This window comes from Sinocyclocheilus grahami, unplaced genomic scaffold (genome assembly GCF_001515645.1).
Source record: "Sinocyclocheilus grahami isolate Dianchi unplaced genomic scaffold, SAMN03320097.WGS_v1.1 scaffold1088.1, whole genome shotgun sequence".
Taxonomy (NCBI): Eukaryota; Metazoa; Chordata; class Actinopteri; order Cypriniformes; family Cyprinidae; genus Sinocyclocheilus; species Sinocyclocheilus grahami.
Window position 1 is genome coordinate 369,784 of NW_015506267.1, and position 11,727 is coordinate 381,510.

At 34.6% G+C, this 11,727-nt stretch overlaps 1 pseudogene; it reads left to right on the forward strand.

Moving 5' to 3' along the window:
* The window catches only part of LOC107566614 (zinc transporter ZIP4-like), a 13,357-nt pseudogene extending 3,040 nt beyond the window's left edge, over positions 1-10,317 (forward strand).
* The last annotated feature ends 1,410 nt before the right edge of the window (positions 10,318-11,727 follow it).

The following is an 11,727-nucleotide window of genomic DNA, read 5'->3' on the forward strand; positions in this document are numbered from 1 at the left end:
CGGACCAAAAGCCGCTGGGACACGGGTACCGTTCGGTTTTTATTTTTTTTTTTTTTTTTTTTTTTGGTCAGCCGAACCACTTTAACCTACAAGATTTTCTTGAAGTCCCCCTGAGATTTTAAGTTTATATATTGAATTATTTCATATAGAATAATTAACAAATCTTTCACTACATCTTGGGCCTTCAGCCTCCAATCTTAACACTGAGGTGAGGAATCGTGGTGTGATTTTTTTTACTCTGACCTGAAATTTGAAAAACAATTTACAAAAACAAACCAATTCTATAGTTTTATCATGGGAAATCTTTGCACGCCACAGAAATCCAATCATTTAGCCGTGGCACTTGACGAAGAGAGCAATCATGTGGCTGCGCGAGAAATTACGAGGCCTGTAACATGAAGTGTCAGCGGCAGCCGCTAATGTTTATTTCTCTTGATGTATGTTGTGACATACACGTTTCATCTGTCCGCAGTCATAATCACAGTGAAATTAAGCAGTACATGTGCAGACGAATATCCAGCTCATATTTAATCATGATGCATATTTCCAATTTCTTTAAGCTCACACGCCGTCTAAATAAGACCTGTCGTCTGACATCCGTGGAATTAATAATTCAGCAAACAGAAAATACGAGTGTTTCACGCCTGATTATCAGAGCAGCGGCGGCGCTGTGGTGTGAAATTAAATATTAATGCGTAAATATGTTTTATGCATCCGTTCATTTGCATGTCTCAGTGTGGGTTATGTTGCGCTCGCAGGCCTGTTTCAACACTGAAGACCTGTTGAAGATTCACCGGCTGAACTCTTCATCGTTGAGCAGAGATCAGTTCACACAGATCAGCCCTGCTCTGATTCAGCAGATCCTCAGCGGAGGCTGTTCTGAGATCAGTCCCGCACCCGTAAGCCTGGATTCACTCTGCACTGCCGAGAGTGAGTGACCTCTTCATACGCTGTAAATAATTCTCTCTGATATGATGGTATCATGTCATTATATGATATAATTTAAAGGGCACTTGAGTGAACGAATGGAATTCAAGCGTAGTTCAGGCAGACCAACAACAACTGTATTTAAGACCATTCAAACGCATGTTCTACAGTCAAATGCACAGACATTTGCACCCACCTCCCAGCAACTCCTTAACAGCTGGGATTCTGTAGAACTATTCTGTGAATTCTCGTCACTCTTTTATTTCGTAATCGTATTTCTGCATATGTGTATAAGCTAAAAAAAATTGTTTATTGCCAGGCTGGGGGATTCATGCCTTAAAGGTCCCCTGAAATGCTTAGAAACACGCAGCGTTACTCTGTGTTGACTTCATTTTAAAGGGGTCATAGGATGCTTTTTTTAAAGATCGTTATTTTGTGTATTTGGTGTAACAGAATATGTTGACATGCTTTAATGTTCAAAAAACACATTATTTTTCAAATACTGTACATTATTGTAGGTCCTCTATGCCCCGCCTCTCACAAACGCTTCGTTTTCTACAAAGTCCCTCCTTCTGACAAGCGCAGTCTGCTCTGATTGGCCGGCTGACCCAGTGCATTGTGATTGGCCGAACACCGCAAGCACTCGTCGGAAATGTAGCACCCCTTACCATAATCGCGAGCTTCATCTTTCAAAGTAAATGTAAATACAGAGCCTTTGAGACTTTAGTCTTTGCAACTTCAGGGATCTTATCTATGCACAATCAGCTTGTAACACTCCAAAGAGAAAGGAAAACTTGAAATCGCATCATATGACCCCTTTAACTGAAACAGGAAGACAGGGCGGGACATATCAAGCAGCCCCGCCCCTTTTTAAAATAGCCAATAGCGTTCGTTTATATCACAGCTTGGGCTAGAGCCGTTACTAGTTACTAGAAGTGACGAACTGCAAGCTTTGAATGCTTATATCTTCTAAATGCGAATTTTGTCACTGTTTTGGAGCACACTGCCTTATAGATAACCTTAAGACTAACATATTGATACTAACACCCAAAAAACTTTAATTTTGATTTCATGGGGACTTTAAGGATGTATCTTAAACTGTCTAGTATGGCAGCGAACCCCTTAAAGCCTAAGTTTCGCCAAATTCAAGAATTGTCAATAAATATATTTTCAAAAGTGGTCCTGACTTCACTGACATAATGTTAACATTGTTCTCTAAAAAAACATAATCATAATAACCACCATAATAATGCATAATTGTAAAATCAAAGCTTGAATGAAACTGGCTTTTCCATGAAATGTGGCTCATAAACATAATCTCATGAAAAATACCTGGTTATATCATATCTCACCCAAAAATCTAAAGAAAACAATTATCCTCTGCTTAAAGACAATCAGACCTATTTTAAAGATTTTTTTCCCAATATGACATTGTTTTATTTGATATTTAAATATCGTAACAGAGGCACTTTAAAATACAGAAAATATTAAATAATGTTAATAATACAAATATTATTGAGAATAAAATTATAAATAATATGATTAATAATATTTTATAGGTAGAATAGAATTGTAAGTTTGTATCAGTGTTATTTGAGATACTATTATATTTTTTATTATTATTTTGAAATATTTGTTTTTATTTTTCCCATTTCAATTTATTTTTAAAGTTTGTGTTTTTATGTTAGTTATGTTATATTTCTTATGTTTTTTTTTTAAATATGTCTATATAGTTTTTATAAGTTTTATTTCAGTTTTAGCTATTTTAGCACATCAGTGTAATATAAATAAAAATGAGAAAAGTTGGCAACTAGCTGAAAGAAAGTTTTTTTCATACTTTTTAGTGTTTATTTGATTTCAAGTAATGAAGATATTATTATAGTTTTAGTTAACTGATTTAACTGTGGTATGTATCATGGTAGTAATTGTTGTACTGAATTGAATTTTAAGAAATGATACAAAAAAAAAATTGTGCCTAGAAAGGATGATTTTCGTTACTGTATTATGCATTCATTTTAATGAACACAGACACCGAACGGCTCCGCCAGTGTACCTACACTCATAGAAAATAATGTATTTGAATTTTAAAGACGTGGCACGACGCGACACTGCGCCTCTCGTCCGGTGCGCGACCGCCTGAAGTGCTGTTTTTTTCACCTCCGTGCCCAAACGTCTTTGTTTGGGCTTCCGAAATAGGATGATATCAGGAAACAGTGGTTGCAATTTATTTTTAACGTTGTTCCTGAGCATTATAACCCCAATTTGCTATTGTGTTGCGCATTTTACTGAGGACAGCTTCCACAACATGAGGGAGTACATTGCCGGATTCGCCAAAAGCTTTTGTTGAAAGACGGAGCAAGGGGCGTGGCAGTACTGAAACACAATCTAAGCTGTTCGCCAATCACAATGCACTGGAACAGCTAACCAATCACAACACATTTTGTTTTTCGGAAGGCGGACCTTCATCAAAGCCGGAACTAATCGAGCCATTTGTGCCAGCCTGGGGAGAAAGGTATTTTAATAATGTAAATTATGTGAAAAATAATGCATTTTTCGAACCACCAAGCATGAGAGCATGTTCTAGTACACCCCCAAAACAAATTCAAGACTTTGTAAAAGAGCATAATAGGACCCCTTTAAGAAATTTACGCATATAGACATTATATAGTTTCATAAGAGATCTCAACAGTTTCTCAAACCAAATATCTCAATATAAACTCATACAGTAATGTTCTCCATTTCATCTTTTTAAATGAAAAATACTGATTTTATTGCTAAAATAAGTCACTTTTTTATTTAACAATATTATTATGCATTATTACAATGCATATTTTTACTGTTTGAAACCAAGGAAAGAAAGAAAAAAAAACATCCAGCGAAATTGTTTTTCTCGTAACAAACCTGATTCCGTTTTGATTACCCATTATAAAGCTCAGTGTGAATGAGTGCTTCATTCCGCTGTATGTGTTCTTGTGTATGTACAGTCACTGAATGAGCTCTTTGTGTTCAAGATATGTATACGCCACACTGGCCAACCTCCTCATCTGTCTGATGGCCATGTTTGGGATCGTGATGCAGCTGTTCTCCGCATGTACGCAAGTGTTCGAGCTCTGCATCCAGTTCTGCATCAGTCTGGCTGTGGGATCTCTGACGGGCGACGCTCTGCTGCATCTGCTGCCCGCGGTGAGCAAACCCCACATTCAGCACAATACAGACCATTGCTAGCTCTCTGCATCTCGTTGTATGGTGATTTTATGCTACAAACCAGCTGAGAAAATGCCTAAAAGTGTAACAATCCTCAACTTTATTCTCTTGAATTTGTATTCACTTTACCAGTGACGTTGATTATCAACATTGATAATAATCAGAAATGTTTCTTCAGCAGCAAATCAGCATATTATTATACAGGTGCATCTCAATAAATTAGAATGCCATGGAAAAGCTCACTTATTTCAGTAATTCAACTCAAATTGTGAAACTCGTGTATTAAATAAATTCAATGCACACAGACTGAAGTAGTTTAAGTCTTTGGTTCTTTTAATTGTGATGATTTTGGCTCACATTTAACAAAAACCCACCAATTCACTATCTCAACAAATTAGAATACTTCATAAGACCAATAAAAAAACATTTTTAGTGAAGTGTTGGCCTTCTGGAAAGTATGTTCATTTACTGGACATGTACTCGTTCTAATTTGTTGAGATAGTTAATTGGTGGGTTTTTGTTAAATGTGAGCCCAAATCATCACAATTAAAAGAACCAAAGACTTAAACTACTTCAGTCTGTGTGCACTGAATTTATTTAATACACAAGTTTCACAATTTGAGTTGAATTACTGAAATAAATGAACTTTTCCACGACATTCTAATTTACTGAGATGCACCTGTATATTATTATAGTAATGATGCTGAAAATTCAGTTTTGATCACAAGAATATACACCATTTTAAAACGTAAACACTTATTTTAAATTGTAATAATATTTCACAATGATACTGTTTTACTGTATTTTAGATCCAATAAATGCAGCCTTGACATTTTTGTCACCGGAACGCCTTGACAAACGGTTTTAGCTTTATTATTTAAAATGACTTTATTTGCCTACATAACTGGTTCAGTTCATATATTTAAGTGTATCTATAAGTGTAGAAGCATTTAGTATTCTGATATAAACTAAAATATTATTTATAAAACATTTTTTTATTAATTATAAAGAATATAATAAACAATATTATTAATAATATTTAGTTTGAAGTAGAATTGTATGTATGCATAAGTGTTATTTTAGTATCATTGAGATGCTATTATAGTTTTATTAATAGTTTGAATTTGTTTATATTTTTTTGTTAAAGTTTAGTTTTTGTTTTGATTTGTTTTTGTTTTATATAGTTATTCATTTTTAATTCAGTTTTAGTTTTTGTTTCTTTATTTCCTCATCTTGAAATCAATTCAAATTAATTGAAATTAAAATTTCAGCTAGCTGAAATTTATTAATTTTAATATTTTTTTAATACTTTATTTCAGTTAATTTTAAGTAATGATATCAGTTAATCATAATTGCATCTTTTTATTAGTAAAATCCATCCCGAATAATGAGAGGCACTGCCAAAACACAGGTTAATCTTTAACTGTGAATAACTCTGAAAGGGAAAAGGAGCATATATTTAATATTTCATATTGCTGATATGTCGAATTTTGTGTGCAACCACCTAGCTGTGTTTTAGTGTTATCCTTCATCTCACCCTCAACATCATTCTGAATTTCCCTCCGATTACTCTTGGGCTGGGCATCTTCTCATAGAAAGCTCAGTTTTCTGGTTTAATGGGACAGAATGGGTCTCGGCGGCAGGCCTGGCACCCATTATTTCCCCCGAGCGCTGACAGCGCCCACGTTCCCTCATCCGTTTAGATCCGTGTCAACATAACTACAGCCCTGTCACACCATGTCATCGCCCTGAGTGGAAAATAACCGGATTGCTGAGAGAAACAGACCTCGCTTATTGAGTGCAGACAGGAATTACTGCACAGCGCTGCTGGGAAATCAAAGCGCAATCCAAGTTTCTGATCAGTGTTAATGTCGTTTCATCTCTGTGTAGTTCTTAGGCCTCCACGTTCACGACCATGCAGAGGAAAACTTGGACTATGTGTACAAACTTCTGGTGCTTATTGTGGGCATCTATTTTTTCTACCTGATGGAAGGCATCTTCTCCATCATTAACCGCAGAGAACATCACCATAATCATGATGAAGTGAGTCTTTCGTGCTGTTTGAGAGGTCCGAGACGATTCTAAATCCATTCCCAAACCGCTAACATCATGCTGTGCTCGCAGGAGGAGTCTGATGTTCATCACAAAGTCCTGCAGATGTTCCAGCGAGAGAAACAGAACAAACACTCCAGCTCACAGGCCGATCTGGTGAGAAAATCACATAGAAATAGACTTAAATAGCGAGAAAAGCAGAAAACAGTCTTTGCTGGTGAATAAACTAATAATAATGGGGTCTAAATTCAGAAACAGTGTTTTGTTTTTTTTGCATTATTGGTATTTTATTATTATTTAAAATAAATAGTTTAGTCATTTAGATCTATTTAATTGTTTTATTTTTATATTTTCTGTTTTTATTTTAATTTTTAGTACTTTTGTTCTGTTTAATTTGTGATTTTGTCATTTGTATTAATTTTTTAAATGTCTATATAATTTTTATTAATGCTTTGGCAACTAGATTAAATAAAATATATTTTTTTTTTTTCAATTTTTTATATTTTCTGTTTTTATTTTAATTTTAATTTTAAGTTGTAGTACTTTTGTTCTGTTTAATTTTTGATTTTGTCATTTGTATTAATTTTTTTAATGTCTATATAGTTTTTATTAATGCTTTGGCAACTAGATTAAATAAAATATGTATATATATTTTTTTTCATTTTTTATATTTTCTGTTTTTATTTTCATTTTAAGTTTCTGTACTTTTGTTCTGCTTAATTTGTGATTTTGTCATTTGTATACATTTTTTTTAATGCCTATATAGTTTGTATCAATGCATTGGCAACTAGATGAAATAAAATATTTTTTTATATATATATATTTTATTTCAGTTAACATTTATTGTATTTCCAGTAACGAAAATGTTTATAGTTTTAGTTAACAATAATAAATTATTATAAATTATAAATTAATATAATGTAATTATTAATTATTAAAATACTTAATTAATAATTATTTTTAATGATAATTATTAATAAAAAAAAATATTAGTGTTTTGTTGGTGGTTGTTATTATTATTATTATTATTATTATTATTATTTAATATTTCATTATTATTGAAGGTGGATGCCGAAAAAAGAGAAAAGTCCTTCCTTCAACCTGTTAGCCCCAAAAAAGGTAATTATTCACAACTTTTGAGTTAATGATATATTACTAAAATAAACAATGACAGACATCTAAGAGAGTAAAATGACTGTTGGGTTAATAATATCCCATCAGGCCACTAGTATAAAAGGTTTCATGAATTATCATCGTCTTCTCTTCTCCCTCAGAGCAGCGTTTGCTTCCCTATATGATCACCATTGGAGACGGCATCCATAACTTTGCGGACGGTCTGGCGATCGGCGCGGCGTTCTCCATCTCGTGGCGGTCCGGTCTGGCCACGTCTCTGGCTATGCTCTGCCATGAGCTGCCGCATGAGTTAGGTGAGCATCATTGTGCTTGTTCGACATTAAGACAGATAAATACTCAACAGAGATGCACACACTGACACATGCATAAACTACAATACGTAGTGAGCTGCCTTGCTGGCTACTGTACATAAAGGAAGAATCATAACAGAAGTGATGGATTTGAAACACTCTGCATAGACAGTATGTAGAGTTTGATGTTAACTTGCTTTAATAAGCATAAAATACACAGCATTTTTCAGTTTGAGTGAAGTATGTGTTATAGATGCTATCTAGTATTGAATTAAATAATATTGATATTATTGTAAATATACTTAATATTATAAATTTTTCACAATTTTTTCCTGAATTTGGTGCAGTAAAAATAGTGAAATTGTGAAATATTATTATAATTTAAAATAAGTGTTTTTCATTTTAATATCTGTTGAAATGAAATTTATTGCTATTATGCAAAGCTGAATTTTTTGAAGAAAGGTGTGCTTATACTGTCTTACAACGAAATAAAGTTACATGCATCTCCGTGCTAGTGAAAAAATCATTTTCAGTTCTTTTTATGCTTAATTCAAACAGGGTTATTATGAAACTAAAACTAAAATCGTTTAAAAATGCATTTTCTTGAAAAAAAAAAAACATTAACTGCAAAAACATATTTTTAAAATTCATTTTTTCAGCAAGTTGCCAGGGCAGCATTTCTCATTTTCATTTAGTTTAAATATAAAACTAAATAATAATAGTAATAATAAAATGACAAAACACAACAAAATTACTAAAACTTTAACTAAAATGAAAATGAAAACAAATTTAAAATAAAATTCTAAATATTAGCAAAAACTCAAATTGTATGTCAAGGATACTAAAATAACACTGAATTGAACATATGATTTTGATTTATACAAGATGTCTTTCTTATGGTTAAAGTATTTATTTGTTTGCTTGTCTTGTTTATTCATTAAATGGGTCATATGATGCGATTTCAAGTTTTCCTTTCTCTTTGGAGTGTTACAAGCTGATTGTGCATAGATAAGATCCCTGAAGTTGCAAAGACTAAAGTCTCAAAACCAAAGAGATATTCTTTATCAAAGTTAAGACTCTGCCACGCCCCCCTAAAACGGCTCGTTCTAACACGCCCCCACATATCTACCTCACTATGTGGAAGCTTTGCATAAAGCCACCCAAATGCTCACGCAAAGAAAGAAGGCATAACTTTTATTCTCGCTGTAGTATTGTTGACGCTGCAGCCATGTCGTGAAGGCGCTGTGTGTTTCGTGGTGAAAGCGAAACTACTTTGTTTGGTCTTCCAAAAGAGGACGATATCTGCTTCGTCATGCCTAGAGCTGATCCGTGCTGTTCGCTGAGGGAATACATCAACTTTCACAGTGGACAACGTGGCTGCTGTGTTTTACCACAATATGGTAAGGGGCGTAACATGTCATGCCTACGCTTGAGGTACACTTTTAAAAATAAAGGTGCTTCAAAAAGTTCTTCAAGCGATGCCATAGAAGAACCGTTTTATCTAAATGGTTCCATAAAGAACCTTTAACATCTGAAGAACCTTTCTGTTTCACAGAAGGTTCTGTGTGGCGAAAGAAGGTTCTTCAGATTATAAAAAGGTAAGAGAGAGATGGTTCTTTAAAGAACCTTTGTCTAAATGGTTCTTTGCGGAACCAAAAAGGGTTCTTCTATGGCATCGCTTGAAGAACTTTTTGAAGCACCTTTATTTTTAAGAGTGTATTCGGCCAATCACAACGCACTGGATAGCTGGCCAATCACAGCACACCTCGCTTTTCAGACCGATGAGTTTTGTAAAAATCGGCGCGTTTCAGAAAGGCGGGGCATAGAGGAGAAACAATAATGTACAGTAAGTGGAAAATAATGAGTTTGTTTAACCTTAAACTGCATAAACACATTTCATTACACCAAATACACAAAATAATGTTCTTTTTAGCAGCATCATATGACCCCTTTAAAAAATGCCTGAGTCACATTTCACTCCAAAATTAAAAGAAAGAAATGAATTATATTTTGCACAAAAAAGCCTATTTTACTATCATGACTTTTTTTCTTCTTCGTTTTTTAATAACGTTGTCTATGAGAAATAATTGAAACATTAAAGAGACCTCAGTTGTGATTTTTTTTTTTTAAATGTTACATTTTGAATATTTAGTCAAATATTTTCAGTCATTTTCATGTTCAGGTGATTTTGCGATTCTGTTGCACTGTGGTTTGTCGGTCAAACGGGCTCTGCTGCTGAACGTGGCCAGCTCTCTCACCTCCTTCATCGGCCTGTACATCGCTCTGTCCGTCTCCACGGAAACGGTTGCTAAGGAGTGGATTTCTGCTGTCACCGCCGGCCTCTTTCTGTACGTTGGTCTGGCAGACATAGTACGTTACAGTCTGTTCAGTCTAAAATGTAATTTCACATAACTACAGTATCTGTCTAGCTGTGAACCGTTTTCTCTTTCAAACTTGTTCAAATTCTCAGCTTGTTCATCAGTCAGAAACAACAGCCATGTTTGCTGTCGAGTCTCTGAAAGCTCTATGTGTTTTGACTCTAAGCTCAAGTTAAATTTTCCTTTTTCCTCTGTTTTTCTCATCTAGCTTCCCTCTCTTGTTCACGTGGACAGTAAAAGACCTTGGCTGATATTTTTACTGCAGAATCTGGGACTTTTGAGCGGTTGGGGCATTTTGTTGCTCTTTTTATGAAGACCAAATAGGGCTCTAAATAGGGAGCATTTGTTTTTATTTGTGCCTTGTTCCTATATATCTGTCTGTGTAACTAACATGCTAGATGAAATATGTGCAATCAGTGCAGCCCTAGGCATTTTCATATGGAACATTTTTAGTGTTTTTAAATTACACTTGGATGGAAAAGCCTGTGGTTTAGGAATCAACTTTGTGCACCTTAAATCAAAGAAAACTTTTGTACATTTTCTAGATTCATCCTTTCTCATTCATCAATATGAAGCAATAATTCAGTTCACTCAAGATGACTCACTGTCTTTGAATTGAAATGATGTATTTTGATGAGTAAATACATACAGGATATTTCTGTACTGTATCTTTGAAATATTTGTGTGTGTGTGTGTGTGTGGTTATATGAGCTATTTGTGATGATGTCCTCAGGTCAAACTCTAAATATCGGGTTCACAAGGTTTGTCTGGCATTACTGAACTGAACCACACCTCACAACCTCAAGACACACTCTACACAGAACCGTAGGACAATTACAGGCTAAACTAACCTAAATAATCAGTTTAGCACTTACATTATGAACCTGCTTTTTGGATGTTGTGACCAGTTTTTGCCGTTTAGTTGTTTGCTTGAAGGTTCAAATATAAGCAACCTTTTCGGTTATTTCATGAACAACTGCAAACATTAGTTTAAACTGATATTGTGAGCAAACCACAGCATTTTCCTCGTTCCAATGCACTATTGAAAGTGTTTTATTATATATTTTTAGACGTACTAGTACTCTGTGGCATGTCAGCAGGAAAGAGGGAAAATTAATTTCTGGCTATTTCTAATTTGTTTACACTATTAATCAGTTCATTTCCATCCACTAGTGTCTTTCAGAAGTGATTTTCTGAAAAAGCAAGCATAACCAGGTAATTAATATGTCAATCAAATGAAGGAAAAGGGAAGGACAAAATATATACAATGGGTGCAATGCACAGACATCCACTTAAAACGGCATTATTATCTGTCAGTTATCTATCAGTTTGTACTATCCAAAGTACAGGCCTACTTCCACAGTCTTGGTGCAATAAAGTATGTAGACTAATTTATCTGATAGTTTTGGACTTGGTTTATTGAAGTCTAATTAAGTCCTGACACATGAGAGGCCTGAGCAAAGGCCCAAACTAAACCACAGTCACATGAAACATCTAATCAGCTCAGACACGCGGCAGTAACTTCACATGACCAACTAGAATCTGGATTATTAAAGTGATCTTTGGATTGAAGTGTTTCGGGAATGTTTGACATTCACATCAACTCAGAATGCGTGTGGAGATGATGGTGAATAACATAATGCTGCTCTCTAGTGTACAGGCAGTGTAAGTGCACATGCCATCTATAGGTCACTCTTGTGCAGGGGTGCCCAAACTCGGTCCTGGAGGGCCGGTGTCCTGCA